This window comes from Myotis daubentonii, chromosome 7 (assembly GCF_963259705.1).
Source record: "Myotis daubentonii chromosome 7, mMyoDau2.1, whole genome shotgun sequence".
In the NCBI taxonomy this organism is placed as follows: Eukaryota; Metazoa; Chordata; class Mammalia; order Chiroptera; family Vespertilionidae; genus Myotis; species Myotis daubentonii.
Genome location: NC_081846.1, coordinates 55,193,635 through 55,215,295, shown reverse-complemented (window position 1 = coordinate 55,215,295; position 21,661 = coordinate 55,193,635).

Sequence of the window (21,661 nt, the reverse complement as noted above, 5' to 3'; positions counted from 1 at the left end):
CAGCACCACTGAGGGGATATATGCTTCCTGCTCAGGGGAAGAAACAGACTAGCTAAAGAATTGCAAAACAGAAGCAGAGAAACAAGTGTAAGAGTAGATGCTAACGGTGCTCAGACATGAAGTTGTGTATAAGGCTGGAGAGGGGAGAATGTATTGACATTGCAACACTCCCAAGATATGGGATTCACTGTCTTAACAAGGACAAAGTTGGCCTTTTGTTCCTGGATGCTTGGACCTTGCCAAAATAAATCAGGTATAGAACTATCTGCAGAACATTGGGAAAGTGAGGTGGGAATGTTGTAATAAATGTATTATGTTAGATCAAAGACTGAATATTTGACTATGTCCCCTGAGGAGGCCTAGTGGAAACTCTTCCATCCGGTCAATCAGAAGCACGTGGTGAAGGGAAACACCAACGTTGTGAAGAAACTTGGTTATGGCTGTTGACCAGTAGGAGGTACTACACTTGAATTGGTTTCCCTGGTATTAGTGGAATTGATAGGATTCTAATATAACAGAGGCTATTTTGTCTTTACAGAAACAGTATAAACATAATTATGAGAGTGGGTAGCAAGGTCAGAGTGACAATCAGAATGCCTTGACAATCAGAATGCCACAGATCCATAGAGATCTGTGGTGATTGCTAATAGATCACAGGAGCAAGATGGATGGGCAGCTAACTATAGTTTTGTTTAATCTGCATAATCTTGCCAGAAGTTGAAATCTGGCAAGCAAAAAACTGGTGTCAGCCACCATGACAGAAAATAACAAGCACTCACCCATTTTTTAGATCTAAGTCAATTCTCAGACTGAAAGCGCAGTTCATTGACGAATGAAGAGGTCAGGTCCCCTTGAGGAGCTATCCTGCAACTTCACTGCAAATGTGTAAAAATATTCCCTGATATTTCCAAAAGAATCTGAAACCAGATATCAGAATAAGTATGTACCGGGGAAAGGAGAATATTTTAGACCCTTCAAGGGCTTTGGGCACAGAGTCTGACTTAACTCTGATAACAAGGAATCCAAAATTCCCTGTGGCCCTTCATTAGAGAGGTTCATAGAAGCTAGGCATGAGTGAAATCCTGACCCACATCCATCTCCTGCTGGCCCAGTGGGTTCACAGACCATTAGTGCAGTTATTGCCCATTCTCTTAGTGCAATCAAGTTGGTTCTTTGGCCAATGGTATAAGAGCCACTGTGTTTGGAAGGGACATGGGGAAGTCCCTGATCTCAGGAGGAATTGCAGAAATTAGCACCACTCTCAAAGAGTTGAAGGATGAAGGGGTACATTCAATTCAACTCTTTAGCACCTGCAAAAACTAGAGGGATCATGGTGAAATGCAGATGTGGGATTCTACTAGAACAGATAATCACACTTCTGGTACATAATATGCAACTTTTGAGCAGACAAATGTATTTTTCTCTATCCCCATAAATAGTAAGAATCAAAAGCAGGTTGCTGTCATGTAGAAAAGATAGTAGCATATGTTGACTATCTTACCCCAGGACCAGGTTAAATCTCCTGCTTTCACAATATTGTCTTGATAGAACACAGACCAGCATGCTTGATGGTTGACAACACTAATGACATCAAGGTCATTGGATCTGATGAGCAGGAAGCAAGTAGTTAATGTGCCCTGGTAATGTCAGAGTGTAGGTGATAAAACCCTCAAAGTTTCAACGACCTACCACATGGGTGATGATCTTAAAGATTCAATTGGTACATGTGGAAAAGCTCCTTTAATATACATGACAAATTGTTGCACATGCACCTCCTACAACTTAAGAAAGAAAAACTTCACTTGATAGGCTTATTCAGATATTGGCTTATTCAATACACTGTGAACCATTTATTGGTGTCTTGGAAGGCATGGTGTGCCCCAACCCGCGGGGCATGCAACGTGGGTGCCGTGAAGGTGCCTGTAAGGGAATGAGAGGATAGGAGATGCGAAGAAATGGAGGCAAGACAGGAGTCTGATCAAGCCTCAAAATTTTTATTTTTACAGCGGCAGAATATATATTGTTCCAGGGACGGGGGTGGGTAGCAGGGGTGGGTAGCAACGCTTATAGTAATAGCCTATCAGCAAGTGGCAGCTATTTGCTTGTGGTGTGTGACAAGTGGTGTGTGACGGATTCTTAATTGCTGACCAAACCGCAGGACGTACGTGGTTTCTGGTAACTAGGAGTTACTACCAGAAACTTATTGTTCTTAAGATGGCTTTGCCGTGGTCTCTGGTAACTAGGAGTTACTACCAGAAACTTATTGTTCTTAAGATGGCTTTGACTAGGCCAGTTTCTCCGATAGCTCCCAACAATGGTGTATGCTTCCCAGAACAAGAGAGGATCCTGTAGCAGATCCAGACTGCAGTACAAGCTGCTTGTACTCAGGCTGTATGACCTGGATGATGGATGGTGCTACAGGTGTCCCTGGTGGATTAGGATGCCATGTAGAGTCTCTGTTGAGCCTCAGTAAGAGAATTGCAGAACAGACACCTGGATTCTGAAGAAAGGTCAAACCTTTGAAGGCAGAGAACTACTCACCATTTTAAAAGCAGCACCTGGAATGCTTTCGAGCCCTAGAAGAGGTTAAAACATAAAGTGTGACTGTGCAATCAGAGCTGCCTAGGATGAATTGGGATTATGAGATCCACAAAGTCATAAGGTCATCCAGGAACAGAAGCAATCCACGGTATGATGTAAATAGTACATTTAGGACTGGGCTGAGGGGGTCCAGAGAGTACAAGTAAGTTGTATAAGCAGGTGGCCTCACCTTCCATGTGACTTTCCCCTGTTGCACTGATGCCTTTCCTTCAACTTAAATCCATGCTCTCCTAGAGGCTTCCCTGCAACCAGCTCACAAAGGAAAATGCTTGATCCTGGTTCACAGGTGGAGCACCTCAAAATATTTATGATAACTGAAAACTACACCAAAATACAGCCCCACTCAAAGGTGGCCCTGAAGGACAGTGGACAGGGAAGTTTTCCCGGTGGGTATAACTCTGTGCAACACACTTGGTTTTACACCTTATATGCATGGAGAAACTGCCTAAAGCACAGGTATGCACAGACTTTTGGGCTGACAGAGGGCTTTGACAATTGGTCAGGATCCTGAAAGGAGCAGGATTAGAGATTTGGAGAAAAGGACATTTGAGAAACAGGTCTGTGTATGACTCTTTGGCAGAGGTCCCAAAGCATAGACGATTCTAGGGCATTCAGAGAGGTACTGGACCAGGAGGTGACTAGGTTGACTCTCCAGTGGATATCAATCAGCCTCTGACCTCATCTACCTCAGTGTTTACACAGTAGTTCCATGACTGAAGAAGGCTTGGTGGCAGGGATATAGACTATGCATAGACCCAACAGCATGGGCTCTCTCTCACTAAGGATGATCTAGCTACTGCCATTGCTGAATTCTAAGCTGCCAACAGCAGAGACCCAACATGGATCCTCAATGTAGAAACATTCCTCAAGAGAGTCAATCACTTGATGACACGTTGGTGATATCCTAGAAGAGCAGCACTATATCCTTGGCAAAATTTACACCTACTTTGATTATTAGTTTGCCTTTCCTATCCAAGGTGCCTCAACCAGCATCATCTGAGGTCTGGAAATATGTGTGATTTACCAACATGCCATCCCAATAAAATTGCCTCAGACTAAGGGACACATTTATAGTGAAGGTAAATGAAATGAGTGTGTGACTAGAGAATCCACAGATCTCACTGTATATCATATCACTCCGATGATGTCAGCCTCGTAAAATGATGGTGTTGTTTATTAAAGGCCCAGCTAAAGAGCCAACTTGGGGATCACATCCAGCAAGGTTGAGTGCTGCCCTGCAGGAGTCTGTCTATGCAGTGAACCTATAGCCAATACATGGTGAAGTATAACTAAAATACATGGGATTTAGGACGAGCCCTTCTCATCATCACTCCGACTGACCCACTTTCAGATTGTGCGCTTCCTGTGCCTAAGTCCTTAGGCTTGCTGGATTCTAAGTCCTGAGTCCTGGCACTGAGGGTGAAGATGGAAGGTAGGAAAAGACCCTTCTGCCAGAGCACATGGGAAGGCAGAAGGCGTTTCACTGAATTTAAAGCTATGACTGCTACTTTGTCATTTGGGAATTCTCAGACTGATGGACTAACAAGCAAAGAGAGGAGTTGCCACACTGAGGGGGCAACTGATCCTGATTACCATTAAGGAATTAGGTATTAGCTACACAATGGTGGCATGAAGAAATCCAGCTCTAACTCATGACAGTCGCTGGGGCTTCTCATGATGCTTCCATGCAATTTCAGCAAACAGCCTAACAAAGGGAGAACAACTAAGATCTAATCCCTGGGAATAAATGTGCAAACCAGGAAATATAAGGAAATTAACGCCGAGTCTAGAGCAATCTTTGGCCAGTAGGGGGATGGGAAATGGTGGATAAATACTTTCTTTCTCCTGTCTCAGGTGGATAATTCTGAGGCATGGCTTACACAGTTCCTCAAAAGGCCCCCAGGTGGATTGAGCGTTCAACATCCAAGTTGATAACCAACTCAGTAATGCACCCTGAGAATGGCTTCCCTTCCTTCCCTATTTTACTCTTTCAAGTGCCCCCAGTCTTGTTCCCTGTGATAATTTCCCAAAATTAACTACCTATACCAAGTCATTGTCTCAGGCTCTGCTTTTTGGAAAAATCCAAGCTAAGACAACCTCCAAAAGTATTATTATGCATATCTACTGAAATAGCCTGCAGCTGAGTAGACTGTTGAAAAAAGGTGCAAATGCTTAAATATAACCTGGTAGATTTTCTGAAGACCACAGATGAAGATAAAATCCTTCAAGCTTCCAAGCAGAAAATAATGATAATAATGATGATAATAATAATAATAATTCACCTGGAAAGGAAAAAAATCAGACTGGTATTGAAAATCTGATCTATAACACTGAAGACTAGAAAGTAGTAATGTTTGCAAAGGACTTAAGCAAGAAGAATGTGACCTTATGATTCTATAGTCAAACTATTCTTGTGTGACATCAAGAAACAGACATTTTCAGCTATGTAAGGATCTCAGAAAGTCACACAACAGCATAGACAGTTTAGAAGCCAGAGGAAAGTGCAGAAAAGAACTCAAGGAAATGGAATAAATGGTATATAAGAAATAGGGGCAAATATTAAAACAAGTAAAATGTATAGGTTTGTCTACTTCTAAGGGTGATGTATCATTAACTTTATAATGGTTAAGAAAAATTCTTTAAAAAGAAGTCTACTATTAAAAACATGAGGTTACATATTTAATGTACCTACCACAGTGCTAGAAACACAGTGGTAGGTACATTAGATCTTCCAGATCTGTTATTTTTTATTGTCATCATGAAACACACATACACACATAGAGTGCATATAATATGTGACATACTGGTATAGGTATACTTTAAAAATAAGGATAGAAAAAACCTGGGCTTCCTCCACCTAGCTTAAGATATATCTGCCCATTTTGCCAATGTGCCTAATTTTCATAGAGAAACATGTTTTCTACAATGAGAAAACACTCAACTTCTCATGTGCTTTTTATTTACTTACTTCTTTAAGTAACAAAGCAAATCCTTTCTCCCTCCATTAGCTGTGTGAACTAGATCCAGGGATTAGGTCACCTTGTGTGTCAATTTCCCTTTTATAAAATGGTGATCAAAATTCTCATCTTCTCCACTAGGAACATCATTGAGACAGGAGTAGGAGGGAGAACATAATTACTGTGGAAGGAGTGGTACATAAATATAACTACTACTGTTATGATTTTGCCTAAAGTAGATCACAGAGGAGCATTTGCCTAAGAGAAGCACCTGGTACAACATTAGCAATCCAGTCTGTTCCCAACACTAATGCTATCAATTCTGCAGAAATGCTTAGACAGGACTGATTTTCTCTGGCTAACCTTTCTTTAGTCTCTATGATCTGGAATGCCCTATTTCACTCTCTTTACCATTAAAAGCCGTGATCATCAAGACAATATTTTACCCTGTTCTCCTTTTAAAAATCCAGTACACAAATGAACCACCATTGAGCTAGAAAAACTGCTTGAAGAAAAGGCTAAAATAAACAAATGTATCCGTTGCAAGGTGCTGGCAGTAAATTTTCAAAATAGCTCTGTGCCATGGACAGAATTAACTTTCCTTTTATTCTTCTGGCAGTATGTCTCCGTAGAGTCTGGCAGCGACATTTAGCAGAACAGAACAAAACTTTATTTTCTGCTTGTGCTGGTGTGCTGCCGTCAGCCGGAGCATCTTTTGGAATGCCCTGGTGCACTCTGAATGGGCTCTGTGAGCTCAGAGGAAGCAGGAACAATGGCCTGCAGACTGCTGAAGTGATCAGTGCTGCAACTTGGAGCCAAACCAGCCCTGCTGGGAAGGAAGCCTGTCCGTTTATCAAATTGACAGCAAGGCAGCGAAGGGAGCAGCTGAAGCATCCTTTGCCAAGGACGGGCATGATACAGAAAAATACGTCATTGCTGCTGGTGAATGAATATATTTCTGGTTCAGTGGTTGCACCATATCACTACTCATCTAAAGTAATGGGACTGTAAAAAATAACCAACAGTTACATTTCCAAACAAAGCTGAAAATAGGTGTATCTAAGGTGAGTTATTAAGTTAGAGTAAGACTTGCTGGCTTCATATAAGGACTAGAACACTGACTAGTACCTTACTTCGACCCCAGAATCTATTAAAGGCCTTGCCCTAAAAAAACAAAACTAAAAAAGACAAAAACAAAAACAAGGTTCTATGGCCTTTTTCAGATCACAAGTCAAGTTCATCCAGCTTTAGATTAGAACTTTTGCTTTTCCATATGGTTCAAACAACCATATAAGCAAATTCTGCAAGACAATACTGGAGACACTACTACTGCCTCTCCGAAGGGCAGCTTCCAATGTATTTTTTAACAGGATGGGGAACATTTGAACTATTTTTAGCTTCTATTTCACCATCGCTACAGAAAGCTATTTTGCATGAGAAAGCCAGTGGTACTACTAAAATATTGAAGGTTGAATAATGTATAGTCACTCCTCTCCGTATTACATGCTTTCCTAAAATCAAATTTTTCTCATTTATAGCACCATCGCCTTGCAGTTTTACATGTGTTTGTTTGATCAATGTTATCCCCACTGCCAAATTATAAACTCCATGAAGTCAGGCTATGTCTCTTTTTGCTCACCTATTGTAGTCTCTGGTACACAGAACATAACCAAGATATATTTTTGAATGAGTATAATTTAGCAGGATTATTTTCAATTATTTTATATTAGATACTCATTGTCTGCTAAGAATTAACTGATAACCTAAAGGAATCAAGAGTTTAGGCTCTAGTCTTGAGAAGATCACATTCTAAGATTGTTCTAGGGAACAATGACATACCAAGCACACCCCCACCCCCACTGCAGCATTCCCTGTCCATTTCTTTCCCATTGCATTTATCACCTTCTACAATATTATACAATTTACTTTTTAACTCTGTATCCCTGCATTAGAACGTCAACTCCAGGAGCAGGGGGTTTTCAACTCCTGGATGTCGTCCCTCTGCCTCATGATTATACTAATTTATCATTTCATCCTCTTGGAAATACTTCTGTATTTCTGATCTGGCCACCTTTTCTCTCCTACCACACTCACTCTATTCCAGCCACAAGAAACTCTTTCTTCATTATTCCTCAAGCAGGCCAGGCAGCTCCAGCCTTGGCATCTTGGTACTTGCCATCCCTTCTCATTAAGAGGCTCTTCCATTAGCTAACCCTATGGCTCGCTCCCTTACATTCTTCAGATCTTTGTTCAGCAGTCACCCTGATACTAGATTTACTGGAGTGATCACTTCATAAGATTTTATATATATTTACGATGTTGTACACCTGAAACTAATATAATATTGTTTGTCAACTGTAATTGGAAAATAAATTACTTTTTAAAACACTTCAACAACAACAACAAAAAACACATGGATAAAACAACTATGTTGGTTTTGGTTTAAAAAAAAAAGTCACCCTGACAGGGGGTAGGTCTTCCCTAATAGCCTTACTTAAATTTGAATCCTTCCTCCCTACAACACACACATACTCTTGGAACTTCCCATCTACCTGCCCTGCTATTGTTCCATAACACTCTTCACAGTCTAATATACAATAGCAGTTATTTTGTTGTCTGTTGCTCTCCCGCCCCACCGACACACTAGAATTCTAATCTCCAAAGGCGACATTGTCCTCTCCTTTGCTCACTGACATATCCCCAATATCTCGAACACTGTGTTACTTGGCACTCAATAAATATTTGTTGAATAGATGAATTATCATAAAAGCAATTTTATACATGAAATGCCAGATTTTAGAAAGTTGCACTTCAGTTTAGAAAGCATACACATGATTATAATAAGATGTTTGAATTTCAAATAAGAGGTTGAATGTGGAATAAAAAATATAATAAGAAGCAGGTGGCTTGGAAAGGTTAAGTAATACAAGGCATACATCTTTACTTTTTGATGAATACACTGGTAGAGTTTAGGTCATTGATAAATTTTGGCTTGAAAATCTCTAAGCAGTTGTTTGCTATCATATGCTATTTTTTAAGATAGCAATCAACACACACACACGCACACACACACACACACACACACACAGCAGCCTTCATGTACAAGATTGCCTCTGGAGCCCAGGGAAAATGAGAGGAAATGACTTTTAAATGGCTAAGAAAAGTATTCATGATTTATTAGTTCCATGAAACAGCAGAGCAGGCACCCTCTTAACAAAGAAGGCGGAACCAATCTTAACCAGGTAGATGTTGACATGGAGACTCATTGACCAAATGCCTAGTTACAGCTGTGTGATTATGAATGACCCTGAGCATCAGAAACCTCAGAGTAGCACTGCAAGATCTTCCTCCTCCTTTCCCATCAGCCCAGAAACAGGAAATTTGCAGGGAATAATTTTCTCCATGTGAAACCCAATTCAAAGTATACATTCTCCTCTCCATGCAGGAACTTCGAGTAGGATTTGGGAGGGTGGGAGTGGTTATCACAGAATCACATCACTTCAGAGCACAAAGAGACTTTCATTCTTCTGCCCTCCCGGCACAAATTTTATGAAGGAAAAAACTGAACTAAGCTAAAAATGCCCCTGCTAACTTGAAGGGAATACACCAACCAGCCTCAAGAACTCTGAAATTTATACCAGTGTCCCTACCTCATGCTGGAGTGTCGTTGCTGGTGTCCTAATTAGAGCTCCAGAGCCATCAATCATTCATTTCAGCCTGAATTAATGCATACATTCCAAGCTCGATATGGAGAGAGGGGGGGTCTAGATAAATACAGATAATGCCATATATAAAAAAATCAATTTCATAAACCTCACTGATCTTGTTTGTTTTTTAATAAAGAGAAGAATGACAGAGAAAATAAAGTTTCCCATAATCTCATAGCCCTAAGAATGCCTGTTGATATTTAAATTCTTCTATTTTTAATGCTTTTATGTCTTCCATCTTAATAATATGAATACAGTCACCATTTCTTGACCAGTTACTATGTCCCAGGTGATTAATTTATTTAAGCCTCACAACAACTCTATGACATAGGTATTATTACCTCTATTCTGTAGAGCAGGGGTGGGGATATCTGACCCGAGGGCCGTATGTGGCATACAAAATCATTTGGTCTGGCCCTGTCAAGGCATTAGGGGTGAGTTAATTAAATGTTTGACCAAATATAGCGGACTAATTTTTAAGTTGATAATTTTGTATGGCCCTCAAATTATGTTATAAATATCCAAATGGCCCTTGGCAGGAAAAAAGGTTCCCCACCCCGGCTATAGAGGAATGGATGTAAATTAAGGAAGTATACTCAAAAAGTAACTTGTCCAAAGCCAGACAACCTGGGTGTGGCTAGGTCTCTCCTCAAACCCAAACCAGGCAATCCCCAAGGCTAGTGCTATAGATGCTGCCCTATTCAGCATCCCAACCTTCTGCCTGGGAAACAAAACCCATTTTCTTCCTCATCTAAAATAGGTATTTAAACCTTATATTTCAGAACACAGCTAACAGTATCCCAATTACAGTTCCTCTAGATCCGTAGCCGGCAAACTGCGGCTCGCGAGCCACATGCAGCTCTTTGGCCCCTTGAGTATGGCTCTTCCTAAGCCTTAGGAGTACCCTAATTAAGTTAATAACAATGTACCAACCTATAGAGTTTAAGTTTAAAAAATTTGGCTCTCAAAAGAAATTTCAATCATTGTACTGTTGATATTTGGCTCTGTTGACTAATGAGTTTGCCTACCACTGCTCTAGATCAGTGGTTCTCAACCTTGGCTGCACATTAGAATCACCTGGGAATCTTTTTAAAATCCTGATTGCTGGGTCTCATCCTCCGGAAATTCTGTTTCTTTGTTATGGGGTGGGGCCACAACATTAGTAACAAAGAAACAGAATTTCCGGAGGATGAGGCCCAGCAATCAGGATTTTAAAAAGATTCCCAGGTGATTCTAATGTGCAGCCAAGGTTGAGAACCACTGCTCTAGATAAAGATGAAGGAGCATCATTAATATTTAAATTAACAAACTTGACTGTCACTTTAAAACCATTAAAGATGATTTGATTTTTCAACCATGCATTTGACAATCCACCTGAGCAAAGTGCTCCAGGCAGGGAGCTGTGCTTCTCCTGCTACCACCAGTTGGAGAGTTTAGCGGCCTCACGCAGAGAAGCAAGCACCTCATGACTGCCTAGAACGCCTCCAAGCAGAACAGATTTGAAGATTTGAAGGGAAGGTTGGCTGAGCCAGGCACAGCATAGTGGCTCCGTTTGGCAGAGCTGGGAGGAGACGTGGCTGTGTTCTTCCACAGAAGTGACTCAGGTGAATCACCAGGGCTTGGCCCAAAAAATGTGGCTGGGATTCCAGGCACAACATCTCTCCGGAGAGGGTCACTGGGGCAGGCAGAAATGTCCGTGATTCTTCAGATGATTCATTCCTGGCTTCTACTACTTGCCCCCACGTCAAGGAAAGATTTCTTGTCAGGATCTTAGGCAGCAAAATCATCTGACTTAAAGAGGTTCCTGGAGTCTTTCCAGAAATAGCCAGAGGGCGCAAGTGTGGCTGCCAGTCAACCTCCTGGGATCCAAACTCTACAAGAGCAGGACATGGCTGTCCAGAGCCACCCAGTTCTGATCTGCTTCTGCACTCCTGTCTGGGGAATCTGGCAGGGGCGGAGGCCCACGGGGGAAGAGCTCTTTGGGCCTGCTCTTTATCCATCATGCCATCATTCTGGCGACTGCCAGTCTCTATTTTTTTTAACATTAAACACGTAAACATAATTCTCCATTATGAAGAAAAAAACAAAAACAAAATATGTTTGCTGCTCCCAAAGGAACAAGATGTGGGGTTTCAGGATGTGCAAAGTAAGCTTTGCCTTTCTTACTTGTTACCCTGTTTTTCATTTTCCCACTAAGAAAGAATACAATTATTAACACTCTTTTTTTTTTTTTTACTAGTTAGCTGGCTCTTCCTTATAAAAATGTGAACCATGAGTTGAACAGGCTACCTGACAGGTGAGCTCTTCCATGCCATGGGTCACTACAATGCCCTTGGCAAGATTTTCTTGTCATTTTTTTTTGTTGTTTTGATCTCGGAAACCACAGTCTACTCAATTGCCTCTACTGGACTGAACAGCATAATTTATTCAAGGAGACTTCCTTTTAATAGTTTTCACTTCTATTTATCTTATTTCTACGAATTCTGTTCTAACGTGTGCCCACATATAACTCGCTGTTGGTATTTAGCAGCCAAAAGATCGCAGAGGTACCACCACTTCATATATCTCTACATATATGTTCATGCATACAAATAGATCTAGTAATGTTAGTGCACTTAATCATCTGGCATCAATGATCTCTGCTTTGAGGAATTCAGAATGGTATTTTTAGAATTCTTTAAAATGGAAACATAGATGACAGTTATTCTGTAGAATACAAGATGTTATCTGTATTTACTGGGAGCACAATATGGATGCTAATAGATACAGTTCACTGAAGTTCAGCATGATCGATGTTCTTTTTCTTTCCTTTGTTAAGTTTCTTCCCCAATTAAAACGTTCTGCTAAATATGGTCTTGTTTATTAACTTCTTTCTCAATCATTGAGAATGTGGGTGTACATGTTCCAGTTTCCTATTTACTGTATTCAACCACAGAAATTTAAATAAGTATAGAAGCTAAGAGAGAAGATAATACTTTCTAGAACCCGTTTTATCACCACATAAAACTTACAGCTTTGTGAAACAGAAAGTATCCTCCTCATTATAGAGAAAATGAGTCACAAAGAACTCAGGCAAGTTGTGACATGGTCAATGATAAAATAACAAATGGAACTCAAAAGTCCTATTACTGTCCTATGTTTTTCCTTATGCAGACAAATGGGAAGCTGTAGCAAACTTGGGTTAAAATGTAAACCCTCAGGGAGAATTTTTTTGTTTTTAAATGGAAAAGCCTATACCTGAAACGCTAAATATAGCACAGTGCTTAATGCTAAGAAGAAACAAAATGTTCCTTTATGGAATATGTCCCATTTCATTGTAAATAGTTCATGTTCCTTAAGACACCTGTGGACCAAAATCTAACTTTTTTTTATAAAGTACAGAGTATTCCCAAAACAAACTGGGAACTGGCTTTGTGAGGCCATGAAAGCTTCTGGAAGATTTCATCTGTGACACCTGCATGCTATACTTAGCCATAGGGCCGCATACAATTGCCAGTGAAGACGTTTGGGAAAGTAATTGCTCCCCAGGCTCCATGCTCTGCCCTGCATAACTCACTTCTGCTGGACTCACTAACGCGAAGAGAAGAGACGATGCCAGAATTCACAGAATCTCTAGTTGTGGGAGACCTTAAATTTCATCCACTCCCACTACATCAAAGTAACCTGCAAGCATCCTTGATAAGCATTTTAAAGTAAGATAACATCAAGATTCAGGAAGGATAATGATAGGCAAACCATCATGGCAACTACAGGTAAAATGCTCTCAATACACCAAAGAGAATGTGCTTGCTTGGAATTCAGAAAAAGTATACTAAAAGGTCTTGTTCCTCTTTGAAATTTGAGAGGTAGCAATTCCTTCAGTTGGTTTCCAGTACCTCTGTAATTCAAGGGCTAGTGTTGCAAATTTGGGATTGCTTCTTTCTCATTCATTTATTTAATAATATTTATGTAATTCCTACTATGTCAAAGTTAATCTATTCAAGTTAGGACTAGCATTTATGACCACCACAAAAGTAATTTCTGTTCCCAGATGAATTCCACTCACTTTTTTTTTTTTACCATGTCCCACATAGGTGACCACGGATTATATATGTACACTTCCACTTTCCAGAACAAAATAATATTTCATAATAACAAAGTCTGAAGGAAAAGCTCATGAAAAATGATAGCACATTTTAGAAATCCTTAATAATTCACTAGTTACTGCTACTAAACAGACACTGAAACATGATAGATATCTGAAACTGATAAAATACCAGAACATTGGTTAGTATGAATAAAGATAGATGAAACTAAAAATAATGGGGAAATGAAATCATGTGTAAATGTTTAAGTAGTTGCTGAGAAAGTTTCAATTATTAATCTATAAGAACATTATGAAAGGGCAAAGAATGGAGAGAGGGAATTTTGTGAGGAAGTATTTTCTGGTGCAAGCTGAGCTGTGAGTCCCAATACCTTCCCCTTCCCCAGCAGAAGGGGTTGCTGGCACTTTATCCAGAACAAAAGCTAGGGGTTCTAACAGGCCTCTCAGTGGCATGTTCCCTAAATTTGGAAGGCTTGCCAGACTGGAACAAGACTCACCTGAAGGTCAAACAGCCCTTGGCAGCACAGATTGGGTTGCAGCTGGGACGTAAATGCACTTCTCTCCAATGTCTGGTCAAAGAGGCGTGTCCCAGGGACCAGGTATAGAGCCCATGATAGAAATGCCAGGCAGGGGACACAAGAAATGGAATTCTCCAAGAGCAGACGGACAAGGCTGAGAGCAGAACATGGGGCTGGGGGATGCGTCAAGTACAGGTGCCTGAGTCTTAGGGCGTTCTCATTAATTCTCCATGACTCTTAACTTCCAGACCATTAGAGCCAAGACCATCCTGTGAGGTGGGCACCTCCTTCAACTGAAAAGAAGCAGTAATGAGACCATTGAGAATGTCAAGTCAATATGGCAGACTGAACTGACAGAGAACAACTCTCCCTCATGGAAAAAATAAACTTTGCAAAAACAAAACTGGGATACATGGTTACATGTCAAATCCAGGGTGTGAAATGTCTGAATGTGAAAAGAGGAACCAAAGCCATAGAAGTGAATAGGAACTTAAAACAAAGAAGCTCATATTTTATATCCTTAATGAACACTATAAAACTTAAGAGGGGCAGGATCTTTGGAGCCATCACAAACAGAGGATTCAAAATATTATTCCATGTGTCACAACGTCCCATTGGTGACAAAAGATGACAGAATGCCATGGAGTAATGTTTTCAAAATGGTAAAGGAAAGTTATTATCTCCAATTGCACTATGTCAAGTGAAAGTAAATTAATACAAACACTGAGTTTACTAGTCATAGAAGCCTAATGAAAAAAAATTACTAAGTAACATTATTCAACAAATTTGGGATTGCAAATAATGGTAAATCTAGAAGGAAAAAGTGAATGCAGGAAATAATGATGAGGGAAAAAAAGCATGCTATTTTTTTATTTTACACCTAGCTATCTTTTTATTTTAATAGATATATGCAAAATGTAATAATACAGAATCAAATAGACCAGGCAAATATTGATTAAAAGACAGCTGGTGTTACAATATTCAAAACAAACAACAGAGTTTTATATAAGCCAAGAGGCAATGACAGAAACATAGATACATAAAATAAAGAGAACAACTCTTATGTATCTAATTAAATGGTCGTGAAATTGTATGTACTTAGCAACATATCCTCAAAATACAAAAAGTAAAAAATGACATAATTATAAGGAGGAATTGACAAACCTACAGTCATACTGGGAGATTTTCATATACCTCTCTCAGAAACTGACACATCAGGCAGACAAAAAATAGCATTAAGGATTTATAAAATATTTGAACAACACAATTAAAGAGCTAATCTAAAAGATATACATGTAGAAGCCAGCATATAATAAATAGAAAATTACCTTTTTTCAAGCAGAAATGAAACTCTCAGAAAAACTGACTACATAGTAGGTCACAAAGGAAATTTCAAGGAATACCAAAGAATCTATATGACATATCTGTACCATAAAAATAACATAGTAGTCATGGGTAACAAAGGTGAAAGGGTTAAGAAGTACAAATTAGTAGTTCAGAATAGTCACAGGTGTGGGAATTATGGCATGGGGAATAGGGTCAATAATACTGTAATAACCATGTATGGGGCCAGGTGGGTACATGAAATATCAGGGAGACCATTATGTAAAGTATATGATTGTCTAACCACTATGGTATACACATGAAACTAATACAGAATAATATTGACTATAAACTGTAATTGAAAAAAAGATGTAAAACAAAAATAACCTAGTAGTCAAAGAGGAAACCACATGAGGAAATTATTTTTTAAAACTTTAGCTATACACAATAAAAGTGCTATATGTCAAAATTTTGCCATGTCTGTAAAGCAATAATTTAGCCTTATATGAATTTGCTAAAAACAAGAAAGATTGAAAATAAATGAAATAAAGATTCTGTTGACAATTGGGAAGGGGTGGAGAATAAGCCCAAAGAAAGTAGAAGAAAAGATGTAATAAAGGTCAGAGAAGAAATTAATGAAATTGAAAACAAAGCAAAACCAATAGCAATAACGAGACCATCGAAATATTCCATCTGGTTCCTTAAGAGTTCCTCATACCCCACGATGAAGGCTGAAGCTGCCTCACTCCTCAGCTGCCTCTCGTGTAGGATACCTACCAGCAGCACCTGATCAAAATACAATGAGAGCCACATAAGCAATTTAAAAAATATTATGGTAACCACATTTCTAAAGTAACAAGAAACAGATAAAATTAATTTCAATAATATATTTTATTTAAGCCAATATATAAAAAATAATATTTCAACACATAATCAGTATAAAAATTGAGATATTTTACATTCTTTTTCCATACTAAGTCTTTAACTCTGGCTTGTATTTCATACTTGCAACACATCTGAATTCAGACTAGCCACATTTCAGTTGCTTAGTAGCCACATGCTACTGTCCAGTGGGTATTAGATTGGACAGAACAAACATGTTCTCAAAAGGCATGCTTTATAATTTCAGAATTCCCTGACCTTGGCAAGCACTATTTTATCACATTTGTTTGTTAATTTTCCTTTGGAACAAGATAAAGACTTGTACAAGCATTGTCGGGTTCTCTGCATTCTAGGTCCTGCAAGACAGTGGTGAAGTCTTTTCCAGCCAGGTGTCGTGGCATCAATTTAGCAGCTTAAGTATTGGTGGCCACATAGTTGATGGCATTTCAAAGAGTCACTTACTTACTTTTCATATTAGTGTTTGCACAACAGAGATTCTCTGCAGTCATCTCTATTCCCCAAGAGTTTCTTATTGAAATGACAAAATGGCCTAGATCCACTTGAAGATAAATTGCTTTAATTATTAGGCAGATTGCAAAGCTCACCATTTCAAATATCAGGTCAGTGCAGCGCCCAGCATCGATGGTGGTTCCACTGTGATATTTCTGCAGGTGCTACCAGTGAGCCTTAATATCAATGAAATGCCTCCAATTAGGACTAGTTTTATCTGTGGGGTTGGTTCACTTTTCAACAGGAAAAAAAAAGTGATCTCAGTAATTGTTAAGGAAGACTATTATTTTCAAGCATTGCAATATTTGCTTTTTGACATGTTAGTCTAATTGTCAGCATTGCTCTTAATGCTTATGGAAATCTCAAAGGATAATTTTTTTAGGTCTTAGAGCTGATATAATGAAGCCATAAAAATACTTATCAACTCTTGCATTTTTAACACTTGATGTGAGATCATAGAAGGAAATGTAGTGGTTAAGACTAACAGCACATGGATTTAAGTCAGGCTACTGGGGTTTGAATCCCAGCTTTACTACTTACCAGCTCTGTGTCAGAACCTCAGCTTCTTCAGCTTTGAAATGGGAAAATATTAATTAAAGTTGCCAAGACGATTATACGAAGTGCTTAACACAGTACCCAGGACTCAGACGTATTTCATAAACATTAGCTAGGTCATCTGTAGGCTCCTAATTCCTTCAGGCAAATTTGAGAGCATGGAAAGAAGTAACCATCAGAGAGCATTTCTAAAGACAATTCTTTCACAAAAAAAAAAAAAAAAAAAAAAAATCAGTTGACCTCTTTCTGTCTAAAACTTCACCAGAAAGGGTCCCCTAAATGTAATGACACTGACTTCATTCCTATATATTTATAATGCAATTATGGTAAAGTTTAGTTTGAAAACTTCCCCACTCAGATCCTATGATCAAGAATCAAGCCAGATTAAAGCTCTCTAAGCATATAGCCTCAGCTCACAGAGTAACCCAGTTTTGATATATCGTTCTGAATCAGGAGTGGCTATTATAAGGCCAAGATTTTTTAATTTTCTTTTTCCTTACTATATGAGGTTTTTTTTCCTTTATCACTTTTGCTCATGTTAAGGGGAGGCCAAGTCTGGATTGAATAAATGGGATAATAAGGTTTATGTCAGCACGGTACTCAGACGGGAGTTTTGTCCCAGGGCACTGCCCCCTCCCTTTAAGTGATGAGGTTGTTCACCTTCAAATACTCACCTGTCCCATGTCCCGCCATTTCCATTACAACTCCTTTCTTTGAGGTTCACATTCACTAAAACTATAAATTTCATGCCCACACAATCATCTGCTGAAGTTCTAGTATTCTGGAACTAAAATTGCATTTTCAGAGATTTTTTTCAATTAATTGAGAGTATGGTATAGAACTAAATAAGTTTTTAAAATGTTCCCAATAAATCTGTTTTAATATTAAATATACTAGAGGCCCGGTGCACAACATTTGTGCACTGGGGGTGGGGGTAGGGGGTCCCTCAGCCCGGCCTGTGCCTTCTCACAGTCCAGGACCCCTCGCTCCTTACTGCCCGCCTGCTTGCTGCTCCCTACCGCTCGGCTCTCTGCTCCTACTGCACTTGCCAGCCATGAGCTGGGCTTCTGGCTGAGCAGTGCTCCCCCTGTGGGAGCCCACTGACCACAGGGGGCAGCTTCTATGTTGAGCATCTGCCCCCTGGTGGTCAGTTCATAGCAACCAGTCATTCCACTGTTTGGTCAATTTGCATATTAGAGTTTTATTATATAGAATAGAATAGTGAATGTGAACTGTAAATGAAAAATAAAATTTAAAAGGAACCAAATAAAATTTTAGATCTGAAAACTTTTTAATATATATATATATATTTTTAATTCTCACCTAAGGGTGTTTTTAAAATTGATTTTTAGAGAGAGAAACATCCATGTGACAGAGAAATATCAGTAGGCTGCCTCTGCACCTGCTGACCCACCGGGATCTAACCTAAACCTAAGTATGTGCTCTAACCTAGAATCCAACAGGAAATCCTTTGGTGTACAGGTTGAGACTCCGACCAATTGAGCCACCTGGCCAGGGCAGATCTGAAAAAAAATTTTAAATGTACCTCCAGGCCCTGGTCAGTGTGGATCTGTAGTTAAGAGTGTCCTCCCACACACCAAAGGATCATGGGCTCAATTCCAGGTGAGGGCACATACACAGGTTGTGGGTTCCATCTCTGTCAGAATGCTTGGGGAACTGATCCATGTTTCTCTTTCTTTTTCCCTCTCCCTTCCTCTCTCTCTAGAATCAATGAAAAGAACATATCCTTAGGGAAGGACTTAAAAAGAAAAAAAAAAACGCTGGTTTGGTTGAGTGGATAGTGCTTCTGCAGGCAGACTGAAGGGTACATACCTGGGTTGCAGGCTTAATCCAGGGCCCTGGTCGGGGATTCAGCAAGAGGCAACCAATTGATGTCTGTCACATTAGTTTCTGTCTTTCTCCCTCCCTTCCGCTCTCCATAAAAAAAAAAAAAAATCAATGCAAAAATGTCCTCAGGTGAGGATTACCCAAACAAACAAACAAACACCCATTCCCAGTGTGATTATTGAAGGAGCATATGAAGTATTCGTTGAATGAACGGGAAGGAATGGGACTTCACTTTCTGTTTCGGGAAGGAATGGGACTTCACTTTCTGTTTTAGCAACTCTGCAAGCCAGAGGGTTTATTTTTATTTTATTTTTTTAATATATTTTATTGATTTTTACAGAGAGGAAGGGAGAGAGAGTTAGAAACATCGATGAGAGAGAAACATCGATCAGCTGCCTCTTGCACACACACACCCCCCCCCCCCCCCCCACTGGGGATGTGCCTGCAACCAAGGTACATGCCCTTGACCAAAATCGAACTCAGTCCACATGCCAACACTCTATCCACTGAGCCAAACTGGTTAGGGCCAGAGGGTTTATTTTTTATTTTAATTTTTATTGATTGATTATTTTAGAGAGAGGAAGGGAGCGAGAGAAACACCAGTGCATTGTTTTACTTATTATGCTCTCTTTGGTTGCTTCTTGTCTGTGCCCTGACCAGGGATCCAACCCGCAACCTTGCTGTATCAGGTGGAGGTTCTAACCCACTGCTCAGGGTGCTGCCTGTCAGGGCCCCTCAACAAAACCCCTCTGGGTGCCCCAGCCCCTGCTGTGGGCGGGAGTTCTTTTGCCACAGCAAAGGTTTGGGTTCCGTTCTGTCAGGGCACCTACCTAGGTTTCGGGTTTGATCCCTGGTCGGGACTGACTGCTGCTCAGGAAGTGACCGAGGACTGTTGAGGTCCGTGTGCTCTAGTCATTCGGCGGGGAGCTGGGGTTCCATGGCCGACTCTGATCCCTATTACCCCCGTCCTTCATCCAGGGCGACTGGAACTACAGCAGCTGCATGGCCTCCGGGTAGGTCGCCCTCTCCACGGCAGCCAGGCCTGGCTGCTGCAGTTGCCACGGAGGCGGATTTCCGGGTTCCCAGGGTGAGTGCCCTCCACTCTGGACTCCTAGGAAGAGCAGGTCCCCCAGGGAAAGCATTTCGCTCCGCCTCCCTTCGGGGCTCCCAGGCCAGCGCAGAGCTTCCGTCCTGCTCAGGGCTCAGAGGGGAGAGCCACCCCAGGGAGTCCTCCTAGCTGGGTGTGAGAAAATGAAACTGGAGCCCTTCCTCCTTGAACCCTGTCGTCTTCAGGCATGTGAACGCATTTTATTTTATTTGATGCAGCCTCACGTTTCTGGCCTCATGGGGCAGCAGCCACAGCCACGTACAGCACATAGCCACGCCCACCCGCTCCTGCTGGACGGACGTTACCGTGAGGGCGTCCCAGCTAATTAGCATATTACTCTCTTATTATATAGGATTCTTTTGAAAATACTGATTAATAGTTAATATAGAGATTAGTAAGTACTGGGCACTATTCTATTTTGTTTAACATAAATAATGTCATGAGTCCTCACAACAGCCCTATGAGGGAGACATTAATTATTATTATTCCCACTTCACAGATGAGAGAAGTAAGATATAAAGAGGTTAAGAACTTGCCTAAGGTCTCATAGTTGCCAAGAGGTGAAATCGGGCTTCAAATTCAGTTCTCATTCCAGAGCCTCAACCTTGAGCCACTATGACATAGTCTAAAAAAGTCATCAGTAGCATACTAAAATGGAAAAGGAGACTGTGCATTGAAAAGCAAATTTTTCACATTTTAACATGTCTGTGGAACCAAAAATAAATGACCTACTCTTAATTTATACATGTAGCTTCCAGCACGGCACTGTGGCACTTTGGTTCTCTTATTTATGAATTAGGAAGTATCCTTCTTCCTCTCCCCGAATTTCCAAGTTGTAAAAAGGTAGAAAAGAGATCTTGTGCTTAGGATGATGCTTACTTTAAAAAAAAAAATTTTTTTTTGTTTGTTTACTAGTTGAGAGGAAATCATTATCCCAGCCCAGCCGCAAATGTGTGCTACAAAACAATTTATCTACCCAGAGTTCATGGGCAGCTGGATGGGGAAAAAACACATTAATTATCATTCAAGTGGAAATGCCCCCATAGACATACCATTTAATTAACAGAGAGGCCAGTATTGGAAATGAATAATTTGAGGCAAGGCAGGGAGAGAGATGTGTGAGATAAACCCAGAGGTGATTTAAGGCTATTATAAACATACAAAAATACATGAAATAGATCTCTGTCTTATAAACTCCTTGAAAAATAAAAAGGTCCCTTAGAAAAAAGACCCTCCTGAGCCTTTTTCTTGCCTGTGTTAAACAGTCTCCTCCTGAGAGCAGGAAGCTCATTGGGTTCCGCAAGAACTTCCCTTAGAAGCTGGAAGATCCAACGCCCACAAAGTCAAACTCGGAAAAGATGAAAGCTAAAATCACTTCATGTCACAGAGTTCCTCTGTCTCCGAAAACCCTTGGAATTTGTAGCTCTGCCAAGATTATAAATAGAAGTGATATGGCACAGTGGATCGATCATTCTGCTAAATTTGCTCATCCCATTTGGGGTAGTTTGATCAAGCATGGCGGCAGCTGGGCCAGTGGTGGCTGTCTCTGTCGCTGCTGCAAAATGCCT